A 15,044-nucleotide genomic window follows, 5' to 3' on the forward strand; every position below is an offset into this window, starting at 1 on the left:
CTATTAGTTGTTTTCATTCTATGAATAATCTAATGTGTGTGTGCATTCTATAGTGTCCATAAGAGAGAGACGAAGACACAGACATGGACCAAGCAGGAGCTTTTTGCATGTGAGAAACACAGAAGACTAAAGACTAGCAGGGAACTAACATTTCCCAAACTTGGCCCTGACGAAGGTCGAGTTGGATGGATGCATAAAACTGTTTGCCAACGCAACCCCTTGCCTTCCATTTCTCATTCTTTTTAAAACTCTGTTTTAATGTAGGAAGCAATGTGCCCGGATGGGGGTCTACACTTCCCAGCTGCTCTGGCAGCTAGACGTGAGCAAAGACTTGCAAGTGGAAGTCATGGGAGGTGGCTTCCAGGGACTCATCTTCCGGTGGATAGAGGCCACCAAGGGCAGCACACATCCACCCTCCACCTTCCTCCAATGCTCTGCCTGGGGCAGGAATGCGATCACTAACCGTCTGGAACCCCGGAATGACTTTGAAGACGAAAGTAACAAGCTAAGGATATCAGAACCCAGAGACAAAAGGAGGCTGGGCCGCAGGGCATATTATGGGGTCACAGCCACCTGGACTGCCTATTTCTGTATGTCTTCCACCTGGTCCTCTCTCTCTCTCTCTAACACCTCTTGTGGTTCTCCAAATGTGTTCCCTGCAACAGCAGCTACGTCACTTGCAAAGTCGCAAGAAATGCAGGGTGTCAGGCCGCAGAATTGCTTATTCAGAAACGCCGTAGGCTGAGTTTTCTTCTTAGAAGGTTCCTTGCTCAAATAATCCCTGCATGTTTCTGATGAATGGACTCGTTATTCGTGGTTCTCTCCATCGAGGCTGAGAACACCCAAGCCCAAGCCACTGTTTCTCCCGCCTGGACCACTGCTAGAGCCTGACCTCCCTGCTCTCCGTGTTGCCCTTCTCATTCCATTTCACACGAGGAAGCCAGAGTAGAGTTTCTGAAGAACATCCCACGGCTCACGTCACCTCCCCGCTGAAAATCCTTCCTGGGGCCTTCAGGACGCCGTGATCCCTCTCCAAGGCTCACAGTGATACCGGAGAACTGCAGGGTTCTTGTCTTCGTGCAAGAAAGAATTCAGGCGTGAGACAGAGAGTAAGTGGAAAGCAAATAGCAAGGTCTATTAGAGCAGGGACATCCATAAGAACGGATGGGCACCTCTCCAGACAGAACCCGAGAGAGAGTGCCCAGTCGCTTGTACTGGGGGAGAGCAAGGTTACATGGTCGAGTGGAGAGAGTACACCTGGGCAGGCCAGGCGGGCGGCTCAGCAGAGAGGCAGAGGGCTGAGTGCACAGTCCCGTTGAGGCCGGGGGTTTTTAAGGGGATGGGCCTTGCCTTCCCCTCTTCTCCTCCTGGAACAAAGGACTTTTTGGATGTAAATATGAAAAATTCCTTTCTGAGTTTTCCCCCTGAAGTTATCAGACAGGAGGAAGCCTGGCTGGCGCCGCCCCAGTTAGAGGAAGGATGAGCAGGACCCCCTGGAATATCAGGATCCGGGCAGGATGTTTCAAGTGCAAATACTGGGCTGTACCTGGAAGGTTATCAGGCAGAAGGGGCGGGGAACCCCACCTGGCAGGTTATCAAGTAGAAGGGGCAGGGCAGGATGTTTCCAGTGCAGATGCTGGGCTGCACCTGGAAGGCTATCAGGATGACTTTGAGATGCGGATGCTGGACCTAGATGTCTCCTTAGGCCTTTGTCACACACACATAAGCTCATTTCTGACTTCCTACCTAACAGGACCCTTCCCAACCCTGCCCCACCACCTCGCCAGTCTCAGCTCTCACCAGCTCAAACCCCAACCCCCAAGCTCGGCAATTAAAAATCCCTTGCAGGTCCGCAGCCCCCAGCGAGCTCTCCCCTGCCTCTCTGAGCTCTGCACAGGCCTTTCCCATCCCCCAAAGCAGGCCGACCAAGAGAACGTGAGCCTCACGTGCAGCCTCAGGACCATGGTGGAAGACAGCAGGGGAGCCCATTGCTAACAATGCATTCTAGAAGTGAATCTATCCGAAAGGTTGTCATCTCACCATGTAATTCTTATCAAGGTTGTGGGCTCTTTTCTGCCACCCTCTCAAGTGCATTAGCAGGAAGTCGGATCAGAAGCAGAGCAGCCGAGACTTGAACCTGCACTCTGATTTGCGGCGCCAGCGTCTCAGCAGCGACTTAACCCAGGGCGCCCCAACACCAGCCCCCAGCCAATGGGTCACTTGTACCAAATCAGTGTGTACTGAAAGGGCAGCAGCCACCTCCTGTGCTCACCCATCCCCGGGGGAGACTGAGTTGCTTTTTTGAATTTGTCTTCTAGTTTCCCTTGAGGGTCAGCCAGCCTTTCTCCACCATGTCTGTGTACATGCACACACACTCTCACACCACACACACACACATGCCATATGCTCGCAAGCTCTCACACCACACACTGAAACACTCATGCTTGCTTATACGTGTCCACACTCACACACACACTCACACGTCACACACCTACACTCACATGCATTGCGGATGTCTGTGAGAGGCCTTCATTTGTTCCAGGTCACACAGCACCACGGGGGCAAGTGCATCCCTGAGTGGCTGCTCTGACAACCATGTGGCCGCCCACTAGACAGGCATGACTCCTGGAGGCGCAAGCGTGTCTGGGTACATAAATGATGATTCCTGTCTGCCGCAGCCAGTGACTGATGCCAGACCCAATGGCCAACGAAGCGCCTCCCTGGGCTTTTAGGCCACTGGGACAGGCCTCCCTGGTTCCTAGGGCAGGCAGAGTGTGGCTGATACGGCAGGAGGCAGCCAGGGAATCCCTGTAGACTTTCCAGGACCCGGCACTGCTGAACATCTCAACACAAGCAGATCACGCCCTGTCTCCGGGAAGCAAAGCAGGATGCTGGACTTAGATGTGGGGAGCTAGGATGTCCTAGAAGAGTGGTCTTAAAATTATGGTACACAATTGTGCTGTGTGACTTGGAGCAAATAAAAGACCCGTCTAAGCCTTCCCAACCCCTGCAATGTGTATGAGCAAGCGGTGTGAGTGAGTGTATACAAGTGTGTGCAGGTGCAAGTGTGTCAGGGTGTGAGCTGTGCGAGAGTGTGCATGGGAGCCTCTGAGTGCGCACATGTGAATCCAAGTGTTCGTGTGAATGTCTCTGAGGTGTGTTTGGTGTGTGTGTGTGCGTGCGTGTGTGTGTGTGTGTGTATGGCGGAGAAAGACTTCCTGTGTAGGAGGACTTTCCAAGGCGTGTGCAGGTGTGGCTGCTTTGAGCCCCACAGGCTCCCAAAGCCCATGCACACCCTTGCCTATGGTCCGGCTGCTCCCTTTCCTCTCTCAGCAGCTCCCTGCCCCTTTGGATTGCCCTCCTCTCACTTTACAAAAGAAAGGTGTCGCCCTTGCCCATTCTCAACCTTCCTGCGGGGAAGTCTTCAGGGCACAAAAGGAAAGGACTTTTGAAAATGTCACTTGTGGGGCTGGTGCGGCACCGTGGATTAAGCCATCGCTCATGACCAGCATCCCATTTTGGGATCACCGATTGGAGTTTCGGCCGCTCTGCTTCTGATCCAGCTCTGTGCTAAGGCGCCTAGGAAGGTAGTGGAAGATGGCCCACATTCCTGGGCCCCTGCCACCCACGTGGGAGACTCAGAGGGAGCGCCTGGATCTCAGCGTTGCCCTGGTCCAGCCCTGGCTGTTGCAGTCATTTGGAGAGTAAACCAGTGGATGGCAGATCTGTGTTTTGTGTGTGTGTGTGCTTTTAAAATAAATAAATAGGTTTTCAAAAATAAAAATGTTATTTTGGGGTGAGTCTCCGGGGCTTCCAATCTTGCTCACTTATTCAATGCAATGTCAGGAGCAGGCTGGAGCTTTTGCATTGGCCCTATGGAAGCAGCTTTAATCATATACATGAGCATCACAGATCACGGGAGGCAGGATGCCGGCAATCTGGGGACGAGGACCTCTTCACTGTGTTTCTCGAGGTTTGTCAAGAGTGTGTTGCCTGGGGAGATCAAGGGAAAGATAATAAGGAAGGCCCGGAATGCTCGCCCCCAATCCTGTGTCACACACAAGCAACACCTTTCAACTCTTCTCCCCACCAAACTTACATGAGCCCATGATGTATAGGCGTGGGGTACAGGAAGGAGAGGAGGAGGGGAGAACAAAGAAAATGCGGGAACTCTTGAGTATCCAAACCAGAATAAGTTTCGAACATCGCATGTAAAACCTGCTCAGAACTGCTACAGTTCACAGGATATACCAGAAGAAACCCACGGCAAACGTTTTATGAGAGTTTCTTTCTAAAGAAGAGATTTATTTATTTATTTATTTATTTGAAAGATAGCATGACAGAAAGAGAGAGGGACAGACAGAGACAGAAAGATCTTCCACCTGCTGGTTCACTTCCCAAATGGCTGCAACAGCCAGGGCTGGGCCAGACTGAAGCCAGGAGCCAGGGACTCCATGCAGGTCTCCCATGTGAGTGGCAGGGGCTCAAGTACTTGGGCCATCACCTACTGCTTTCCCAGGCATCTTAGCGGGAAGTGGATCTGAAGCAGAGGAGCCAGGACTCAACATCAGCACTCAGATCTAGGATGAGGGCTTCCCACGTGGTGGCTTAACCTCCTGAACCACACACCTGTCCCTGTGTGATTTCTCCTGAATGCAGCGTGCTTTCCTCAATAGGAAGTTAGCATCTATTGTATCAAATAGTGCGATGAGATATGTGCTCCAATTACAATCAATCCTGAGAAAATGTCATCTCATAAAATGCTTACAATCTATCTGTACTACATCTCGTCTTAATGGAAAAAATAAAATGAAATGCTAGCTACTGGAACAATTCATTTTTAGCAATACATACCTTTCTCTTTTACTAAATTAGTTGGAAAATTTTATCTCAATGTCTAAATAAATTAAAGGAGTTTTTTTCTGTGTTTTTATGCAGGATTCTTATTTAATTATTTCCAAAGGCCATGCTAAAGTTGAGTACATGAACATTTACTAAACAAAAAGCCACTCTTTGTATCATGTCTTTTGGACTATAAAAAAACTATCAATTTTGGTGGCACATAACATTTAATTGGGAAAAACTAAGTAACAAGAAACAGCACAAAGATTTATTATTGCTTTCATAATTTACCATAAAATAGATTAATTATATTATCTCCCTCACAATTTTAATCTTGGCTGCTTTTAGTAATCGTTTTTACAGGATTAGAAGTAATCCTTATTACTGTGTTTTTTTATAATATTCCTCCAAACATGCATTGTAATGTTCATTTGAATTAAAAATTAAGTCAGACTTTTTCTTTCAGTCTGATTTGCAGACTGGTTTGACAAGATGTCTGCTTTCTACATAGATTATCTGCAAGGCATTTTCCATAAATCGAGTGACCTAAATCTGAGCTCTAAGGTTTTGATGAAAAGATATTTAAAGCCTGTAATAAAATAAATACATTTGATTTCTTAAAAATTTTATTGGAGGAGGCCGATGCTGTGGCACAGTAGGCTAAGCCTTCTCCTGCGGCACTTGCATCCCATATGGGCACCGGTTCTAGTCCTGGTTGCTCCTATTCCGTTCCAGCTGTCTGCTAAGGTTTGGGAAAGCAGTAGAAGATGGCCCAAGTCCCAAGAACCATCACCTACTACCTCCTTTGGTGCACATTAGTGGGCAGACCTGCAAGAAGCTCCTGGCTCCTGGCCTTGGGAAGTGGACCATCATATGGAAGATCTTTCTCTCCATCCCTCCCTCTCTCTGTCAGTAAATCTACCTCTAAAAATTTTTTTTCCATTGGAAAAAATGCATTGAAATTGACAATATTTTAATTTCCTAATCCCTTTTTAATAAGTTGGTTGAGGTAAGTTGCTTCCAATTGAAAAAAAAGTGTGATTAATAGTCCTTGAATAAATTTTGGAAAAGGCATTTTTGATTACTCCCAGACAGAAAGCGAATAGTTCTAAGTATGGGTAACAGATCCCTTAGGAAGTCTTTTTTCTCCTTCAACAAACTTGAAGGAAACAATAATTTGTGATGACAGTCACTGTATGATTTGGGGCATTTGAACCTACAAAGAGGTCATGCAACCGATGAGGTAACCGGAATAAATGCCTTCTATTCCCGTCAACATGTTCTGGAAAGTCAGGTGCACAGCTATGAACACAAAACAAATTTTCGACAAATAGAGCTGACACCACACCCTTTCACAGTCCAGCAGTAAGTAACATTTATCATCTACCTGCGAGATCACATTAATCTCATCATCAAGAGATGTAGTCCCAATAAATTTTGATTACAGTGCTCATCTTTCTTTAATTTAGCATTGACAAAATTTACATTATATTTATGTTTCTTTAGTCATTGTACATTGATGATAATTATAATGATCACTCATTCAAGAAGTAATTTTAACATTTAAAACCTGATGGAAGAATATTAATATTAAAATTAATATAAATATTAAAAATTAATATAGTGTAAATAATTAAAATTTATATAAATATTAAAATTTCTGATTACTCAAAATGATGTGTGACATTCTTGAACTATACACTTAACATGGTTATGATGGTGCTTTTTATGTTGTGTTCTTTACCGCTACTAAAATCAATGATTTAAAAATTTAATTTGTACATATTTCAAATGTAATTTACATATTTCAGAACTGCATATTGAATTATCGATAAAAGGCTGCCAAACATAAAAGCATACTACATAAAGTAGAATAATATTCTGCGGGAGATAGAAGAGAAAGACCAGTTTAGAAAGGCTAGAGATAGAAATCTATTTCCCAATATTAAAGAAACAGTTTGTTCACATACAGTTTTTTTAAAAAATTATTTACTTTCACTTCATTTGAAAAGCAGAGAGACAGACAGGTAGACAAAGCTCTTCCATCTACTGGTTCATTCCCCAGATGCCCATAACAACCAGGGCTGGCCCAGGCCGAAGCTAGGAACTCAGAATCCCATCCAGGTCTCCTACACGGGGGGCAGGGACCCAGCTACTTGAACCATCACCGGTTACCTCCTCAGGTGCACATTAGCGGGAAACTAGAATTGGAAGTGGGGCCAGGACCGGAGCCCAGACACCTCAATATGGGAAGCTGCTGCCCAAGCTGAGTCTTAACTCTTGAGCCAAATGCCTGCTCCTATTCACATGGACAATGATGAATTCCAAATCACAGTGCTATTTAGATTCCACTGAATTATATTTAACAAATGATAATAATTTCATTGCAAAGAGTCCATAGCTGTAATTCTGAAATTATGTCCTTTGGAATGATTTCAACGTATAGAGAAAGCAGAGCACGCTAACTGGCAGATGTGTGAGACTCTCAGGACACATCCAGAGGCCAGTGAGCATAACCCAAGAGCCCTGCCCATGAGCCGGGGTACGTCAGAGAAAAGACAGCCCTGTGCAGCCCACAGTTCTCTGCCTTTGTCTTCCGACTTTGCTCCTTACGGGCATTTCTTCCTCCTGCAGAAGAGCAGTAACCCCATGGGCCAGGGTCTCTGCTGTAGCACCACCTCCTGGGGCACTGTCCACCCTGTGTTGCTGCAGCCGTTTTGGAAATCCATTTGGGCCAGGTCTTCCGCTACTCACACTGGTTCATTCATTTGGGAAGGACGGGAGGCTGAGACCTGTTTAGCCACGTGTTACACACTATGTGGGGTGCGTTAGACCCAGAATCTCCTTCACTGATTAGAAAAATCAAGGTTATTGGTATACAGTCGTGTACCACCTAACGGCATTGCTCTCAACAGTGGGCACGTATTTGGTGCAGCTCCCGTAAGGTCACACAGCCATTTGTGTACTGCACCATCATGAAACCACCTAAGACCCATTTCTCAGAACATGTCCTGTCGCTAACGTGATGCATGCCTGGACGTGGCTAATATTATTAAATGAGTGTTGACTACGTACCAGAATGAGCCGGAAACTTTACACGCGTGATCCTCACAATCCCGTGACGCAGGAATTATTATCATCCTCATTTTGAAGATGAGAAAAAACAAATCTTCCAGGCCTCACAGCTAGGAGGTGTTGAGGCCTGATCGTGAGGCCAAAGCCCACACCCTGACCCCGTGGGCTGTCACTCCCAATTCAAACGAGGCTCTGGGAGCTTCAACAAGCTACCAGGGTTACAGGCGGCAAGGCTTGGGTCAGGCAGATGCAGTCATTCATTTGCTGCAGAAAGGAGTTAAGGCGCTGCCCGGCGATGTCCGTGTTTGCCTGGAACTGCCTAACCCCATGGCTGCCCTGGCGTTGCCGCCAGGTTGATGACACGGACAGACCACTCTCCTCGTTGTTTTTTTCTTTTCTGCAAAGGCGGACACTGAACTCCCCAGAACCGTCTCTGAAACTTGGCTGTCCCCTCCTCCAGCACCAGACTCTGGATCAGGGCTGTGCAGCCCGAGCCTGGGCAGCTGATCCGGCGCCAAGCTCCGCCCACCCTCCAGCACCCAGGGCTCTTCCAGCTGAGTGGGGCTGCGAAGCACAACAGGGCCTTCTGTGCCTGTGGGTATCGCTGGAGGTGTGGGCGCCTGGCTGCCACCGCCCACCTCGGATGGACCTGACTGTCCACAGTCTTGGTCATCTTGGGGGCCGCAGCCAGAGGGGCCTCGCTCGGGGGTAACCGGCATGGCGTACGCTGGTTCAAGCCCTGAGGAGGGCAGGTGTGTGAGTCCCAGCCCTCGTGGTGGCTTCCCGGGTGGGGGTGCCTATTTTGCTCTCCACCCAGGCAAGGCTTTCACTGGACTTTGGAAAGGGGCCTGCTTTCACTAATTATGCCCCAGAGTGGGGAGGGACCAACTTGCAAACTGCAGGTGCCGCATGCAAAAAGAGAGAACCAGAGCTGAAGAGAAGCCTGCTAACTCAGACATAGGGGCAGCCCAAGGACTGTCAATCAGCGGGAGGTGGGTCCTCCCCAGCACCACTCATCAGTCCACCTCCTCCCCCGGGCTCCCAGAATTCCCTTGCCTACTCCATTCCTCTCTTCCTGGGAATGGTGCATCCAGGAGAAAGAAAACATCTCCTACTGGGGTTACTGCTTTTTTTTTCTTTTAAGAATTAGAGGGGAAGAAATAGTTTTTTGTTTTCTTTCTTTCCCAGTTGGCTAAACATGACATCGGACCTACAGGCTTGGAAAACAAGTTGAATAGGAGTGTAAGCCATCAGACAGGACCACAGCCTGGGCTCGTGCCCTGGGGGCAGCCCAGGCTGTCTTTTCTTCTGAAACTGGTGGCAATCATCAGCACAGAGCAGCTGTCAAATTTGCCTCCTGCCCCAGTGGGGCCCCTGGGCCGCCACAGTCTTTATTTAATTGGTTTATTAATCTTATAATGCAATACCAGCTTCTGTCTCATTGTGCCTCACTGGCTCACTGAGGCTACACTTTGTAAATATGTTTAATTAAGCTCCAAAAGCCACGTGCGCCCTCTCCTCTCGGTTCGGCTCTCCCACCAGGCCAGACGCCAGCCAGCTCTGCAATAAACAAGTGGCTTTGCATCCTGTCTTCTGCTCCCACCTTGTGGGGGGATGGGGGGGAAGACATTGTACAGGAAGAAATGGCCTCCGCCTCATCTGGGATTATAAGACCCCTGCTAAAAGTAAATATTAAAATAATTTTAGCAAGGGTTAAAAAGTTTGGCTGCTGACAATAGCCATTTCTTAAGATAACTGTGTCTCCACCTGCCTGCAGAATAACCTTGGGAAACTGCCTTGTAAAACTGCTCTGTGTAACTGTCTCACGCGATAACACTTGCAGGAGTCCGAAAAAGAGTTAAGAAAAACCGCACAGCACGGACAGCCCGTACCACCCCCGCCCTGCTCGCCTTAGCTGATAAGAAGAAACTGCCCGCGACCCCCATCCCAAGCCCCTTACCTAGTAACCATTAACATATCCAATAAAATTGTAACACAACTTTTATCTTGCCCAATAGGATTGTAACATAACTAAATATGCTAATGCTGTGGTTTTAAGCTTTAAATACTCTGTAAACCTTTTGTCTAGGCCGCTCTCTCTCTCTGCACCTTACCAGAGGCGGAGATGGCCCATTTGCAAATGAAATAAACTTCCCTCTTGCTTGTTGCATCGATTGGAGTGGAGTCTGTGTTTCTGGGGGTCGCTCTGTAGGACACCTGGTGACAGGGGTCTTACAGGATTTGCTGCTGTCCATGGCAGGAGAGCGGCCACGGCGTGCAGAGACGCTAACTCAGAGGTCTAGAAGGAGTGCAGGGAACAGGACACCACGCACCTACCCACGAGTGTGCTCACCCATGCTCTGTGCCCTTGGGATTCACGTGAGTTAGGAAAATGGTCCTCTCTGTAGGCGCCCCTCCTTGCCCCCTCCTCCAGTCTCCTCTCGGCTATCGCAGGCTTGCCTGAGTGTGTTTTTGTTTTCTGCACTGGGTGATTGATTATAGAAGAGCAAATTAGCTCCCACTGCTTTAAGATGCATTTTCTTTCTTAAAGAGAAGATGCGAGCATCACTTCTCTCTGCCCCCTGACTGCCTTGGCTGTTGGCCTATAGTCCTGGAAGCTGTAGAAGGGGCTGCCGGGAAGCCAGTAGGGGAAGCTTACTGCAGCCCACCCCTGTGGGACCCGGTCCTGTGCCCTCTCTGCCTTTCCAGTCTGCTCTGCCTGTCCTGAGGGAAGGAGTCTCTGGTTGTTCCAGGCTGTCTTTACCCAACTCTGTACCAACACATGTGAGTCCAGTCGCCAAGCAGAGAAGAGACACTGTTGAATGAAAATAGAAATAAAAGGTGAATGAATTGTAAACACAACGATCTCAACTTAATAAAATCAATGTGCTCTGGGCTCCAAAGCACTGGCCATCTGTCTTCCCACTCTCACTGTTGCTCTCCTGTGTTCTCTCTCTCTCTTTCTCTCTCTTTCTTCCCCTCTCCCTCTCTCTCTTTTCCCCTCTCTCTCTCCTTACTTCTACTCTGGCTCTCTCCCAGCGCTGTGGACCCTGCTACTCAAACTGCTCCCTGTGCCCGCAGCACTGGACTCTGGAGCAGAGTCCTAAGGTGACCTACCTGCATACAGACTGAACTTCAAGGAGCACAGCTGTGTGGTCCTCAGTAGGGGCAGGTCTACCTAGACCAGCTGACTTCTTCAGGCCCCGCACTGCCTTATTAGCTTCTCAAGGTGATAGCACATTGAAAGGCTTAGCTGGGGACCATTACAGACCTGGAGTGCTGGGTGGGATGGGAGTGGGGTGGGGGATGGGTCTCCACTGTTAGTTTTCCATCCTCAACCTTCCTGCTACTCTACTCCCATGGAGGTCCCCGGCTGGGGAGGGGGACAGTTCTGGAGCACAGAATGGCTTTGCTCTGACTAATCTCCAACAACTGGCTGAAGCCACATTCATTATTCCAAAAGGCTCATTAATCTACTAATGCCAGTGTAGCCATGGCTGCTGTCGGCGCCTCCCGCCTCCCACCTCCCACACCCAGTTCCAGATGGGACAACAAGGCGCCTGCCTGAGCACTGCTTCGGCTGGGGTGGTCCTAGGCAGCTGGACCCACTCCTAGGTCACCCTGGGGTCGCAGAGCCACGGAGTGGTGCAGGTGAGTAGCAGAACGCTTCGTAGCAACACCAGGTACGCCATCTGAGACCTCCTGGGTGAGCTGAGCGGCCCTCTCACAGGCGAATCAAAGACTCGGCCTCTTTATCTGTTGGGTATAGGGCTGCGCTGTGTCTTGGCAAACCTTGCAGGAAGACACTTGGAAGAGATGGAGTCCAGAGAGCTCCTGATGAGGGAGCCCTGGAGAACGACAGAGTCTTTTGCCAAACTGTGAACCCAGGATTCGGACTTGAGTTCTCTCGTCCGGCCCAGAGAACACCATCTCAGGTCTCCCGTCTTTTTCCTCCAGGTTCCACCCTGTGGGCTGCTCTTCCCAGGACAATAAACTCTTTTTTTTAAAGAAGAAAAACTGGGATTCGTTCGTTGGCTTACTCCTTTCTGTCTGTGGGTGCTGCCAAGGAAGTCATGTCAAATTGTCTCTTCCCACGGCCGTCGTGTCTAAGTCGGAGTCTCCTACAGAGCCCGAGCGGCTGCGGAAGCTCTCTGTCGGGGGGGCTGAGCTTTGAAACAACCGCTGAGAGCCTGAGGAGTCACTCTGAGCAATGGGGACGCTCCTGGATGTGTGGTAATGAGAGACCCGAACACCAAGCGCTCCAGGGGCTTTGGGTTTGTCATCTATGCCACCGTGAAGGAGATGGATGTGGCTCTGAGTGCAAGGCCACACAAGGTGGATGGAAGAGTTGTGGAACCAAAGAGGGCTGTCTGGGGAGAAGATCCCCAAAGTCCAGGTGCCCAGCCAACTGTGAAAGAGATCTCTATTGCTGGCATTGAAGAAGACACCGGAGAGCATCACCTCCGAGATGAGTTTGAACAGCATGGGGAAATCGAGGTGACCAAGATCACGGCTGACCGAGGCAGTGGCAAGGAGAGGGGCTCTGCTCTTGTGACCTTTGACGACCATGACTCTATGGCTAAGACTGTCACTCAGAGATCCCACACTGTGAATGGTCACACTGTGCAGTACGCAAGGCCCTGTCAACGCAGGAGATGGCCAGCGCGTCATCCACCCCAAGAGGTCAGAATGGTTCTGGAAACTTCGGTGGTGGTGGTGGTGGAGGTGGTTTTGGTGGCAATGACAACGTTGGTCGTGGAGGCAACTTCAGTGGTCGTGGTGGCTTTGGCGGCAGCCAAGGTGGTGGTGGTTATGGTGGCAGAGTGGGGGTGGTTACAGTGGATTTGGTAATGATGCAAACAATTTTGGAGGTGGTGGAAGCTGCAATGATTTTGGCAATTATAACAGTCTTCAAATTTTGGACCCATGAAGGGAGGAAATTTTGGAGGCAGAAGCTCTGGCCCCTATGGCCATGGCAGCCAATATTTTGCTAAACCACAAAATCAAGGTGGCTATGGTGGTTCTAGCAGCAGCAGTGGCTACGGCAGTGGCAGAAGGTTTTAATAATTCCAGGAAACAAAGTGTAGCAGGAGAGGAGAGCCGGAGAAGGGACAGGGAAGCTCCAGGTTACAACAGACTTGTGAACTCAGCCAAGCACAGTGGTGGCAGGGCCTGGCTGCTACAGAGGAGACATGAGTTAGACAATACTCGTGCACATGGGCGAAACAACTGGAGGACTGTATTTTTGGCTAATTATATAACAGGTTATTTTAGTTTCTGTTCTGCGGAAAGTGTAAAGCATTCCATCAAAGGGTTTTAATGTTTTCTTTTTTTGCACCCATGCTGTTGATTCCTGAATGTAATAGTTCGATTATGACACTAAGTAAATGTCTTTAAAAAAAAGAAAAACTGCTTTTATTCACATCTTAGTAATTTTTATATGCTAGAAGTGTTTCTCAACAACTTCTGCATAAGAGAGGTTAGAAACGATAGGAAGGTATGTTTCTTAAGTTGAAAGTATAGGCCGGCGCCGTGGCTCACAGCTAATCCTCTGCCTGTGGTGCCGGCACCCAGGGTCCCGGTTGCTCCTCTTCCAGTCCAGCTCTCTGCTGTGGCCCGGGAAGGCAGTGGAGGATGGCCCAAGTGCTTGGGCCCTGCATCCGCATGGGAGACCAGGAGGAAGCACCCGACTCCTGGCTTCAGACCAGTGCAGCGCCGGCTGTGGCAGCCATTAGGGGAGTGAACCAACGGAGGGAAGACCTTTCTCTCTGTCTCTCTCTCACTGTCTATAACTCTCTCTCTGCCTCTCTCTCTCTCTCTCACTGTCTAACTGCCTGTCAAAAAATTTTTTTAAATTTAATTTAAAAAAAGAAAGTATAATCATTCAATTAGCTGTGCATCTTTGCGTAGTAGGAACCATGAAGAAGCTACTCTGTCAGAGCACATGCAAGGCTATTGGACATATTTCATAACTGATAATATTTCATGTACACGTCTTCCTTTACAATTTTCTGTCCTGTGCACTTCACCAGTGAATAAGTTGAGCTAATCCTCTGTTAAAAATCCTTTTCTATGTTAGAGTTATCTGGAGAAGCAAAAGTCCAATAGACTAGATTTAGATACATAGATATATTCATTTAGGTATAGGAGAGGAATTTCATAGAGGAATGGCCTCACACAACTACAGAATAGGAGAAGTCCCATCATGACTGCCAAGACAATATACTCTTTTAAAAAATTTATTTGACAGGTAGAGTTATAGACAGTGAGAGAGAGAGAGAGACAGAGAGAAAGGTCTTCCTTCTGTTGATTCACCCCCCAAAATGGCCGCTACGGCTGGTGCTGTTCCGATCCGAAGCCAGGAGCCAGGTGCTTCCTCCTGGTCTCCCATGTGGGTGCAGGGCCCAAGCACTTGGGCCATCCTCCACTGCCCTCCTGAGCCACAGCAGAGAGCTGGACTAGAAGAGGAGCAACTGGGACTAAAACGCGGTGCCCATATGGGATGCTGGCACCGCAGGCAGAGGATTAACCAAGTGAGCCATGGCACCGACCCCAACAATACACTCTTGAGGGAAGGGACCGGTTGTGTCTCTGCCTTCTACCCCCTGGGTAGAAGTTCCTGGCCCTGCTAACCCATGCACCACCCATCTAGACTCACACCTGGACATGAGGGTGGAGGACAGAGAATGTTAGCTCAGGGAGAAGAGGAAGAAGAGGCAGAGAAAGAACAAGTAAGGAAAGGAGCTGGTGGGGGCAGCCCTCCGAGCAGCAGGAATATGATGCCTGTCCCAGTAAGATGCTTATGGAGGACTGCAGCCACTGCCTGCAATGGCTGTGGGGCCTGGCCCCCCGTGAACCAGCTGACCCCAGCAGCAGGGTGGAGGTGGGCACTGCTTAGGGCTCCATCCTGTTTCATTCTTCCAACATCTTATTACAAAATTTTTCAGGCAGAAAGATGGAAACATTGACAGGCAATGACCAGCAGAGAGGGTTTGTACAAAGGTGCCCATCTTAGTTGCTGTTTTTGTTCTTCAAATGAGCCAGACCTCTGGTGGCCACCAGTTCCTTTCCTGTTGACAAAGCTCATCCGCGAAGTGGCGATTCTAGTGTTTGTTAAAACAATACTG

The 15,044-nt window shown here is 48.8% G+C and overlaps 1 pseudogene; it reads left to right on the forward strand.

The window, feature by feature from the left end:
* Positions 1-280: 280 nt before the first annotated feature.
* Positions 281-12,981, forward strand: LOC133773389 (heterogeneous nuclear ribonucleoprotein A1-like; annotated as a pseudogene).
* The last annotated feature ends 2,063 nt before the right edge of the window (positions 12,982-15,044 follow it).

Source organism: Lepus europaeus, chromosome 14, assembly GCF_033115175.1.
Source record: "Lepus europaeus isolate LE1 chromosome 14, mLepTim1.pri, whole genome shotgun sequence".
Lineage (NCBI taxonomy): Eukaryota > Metazoa > Chordata > Mammalia > Lagomorpha > Leporidae > Lepus > Lepus europaeus.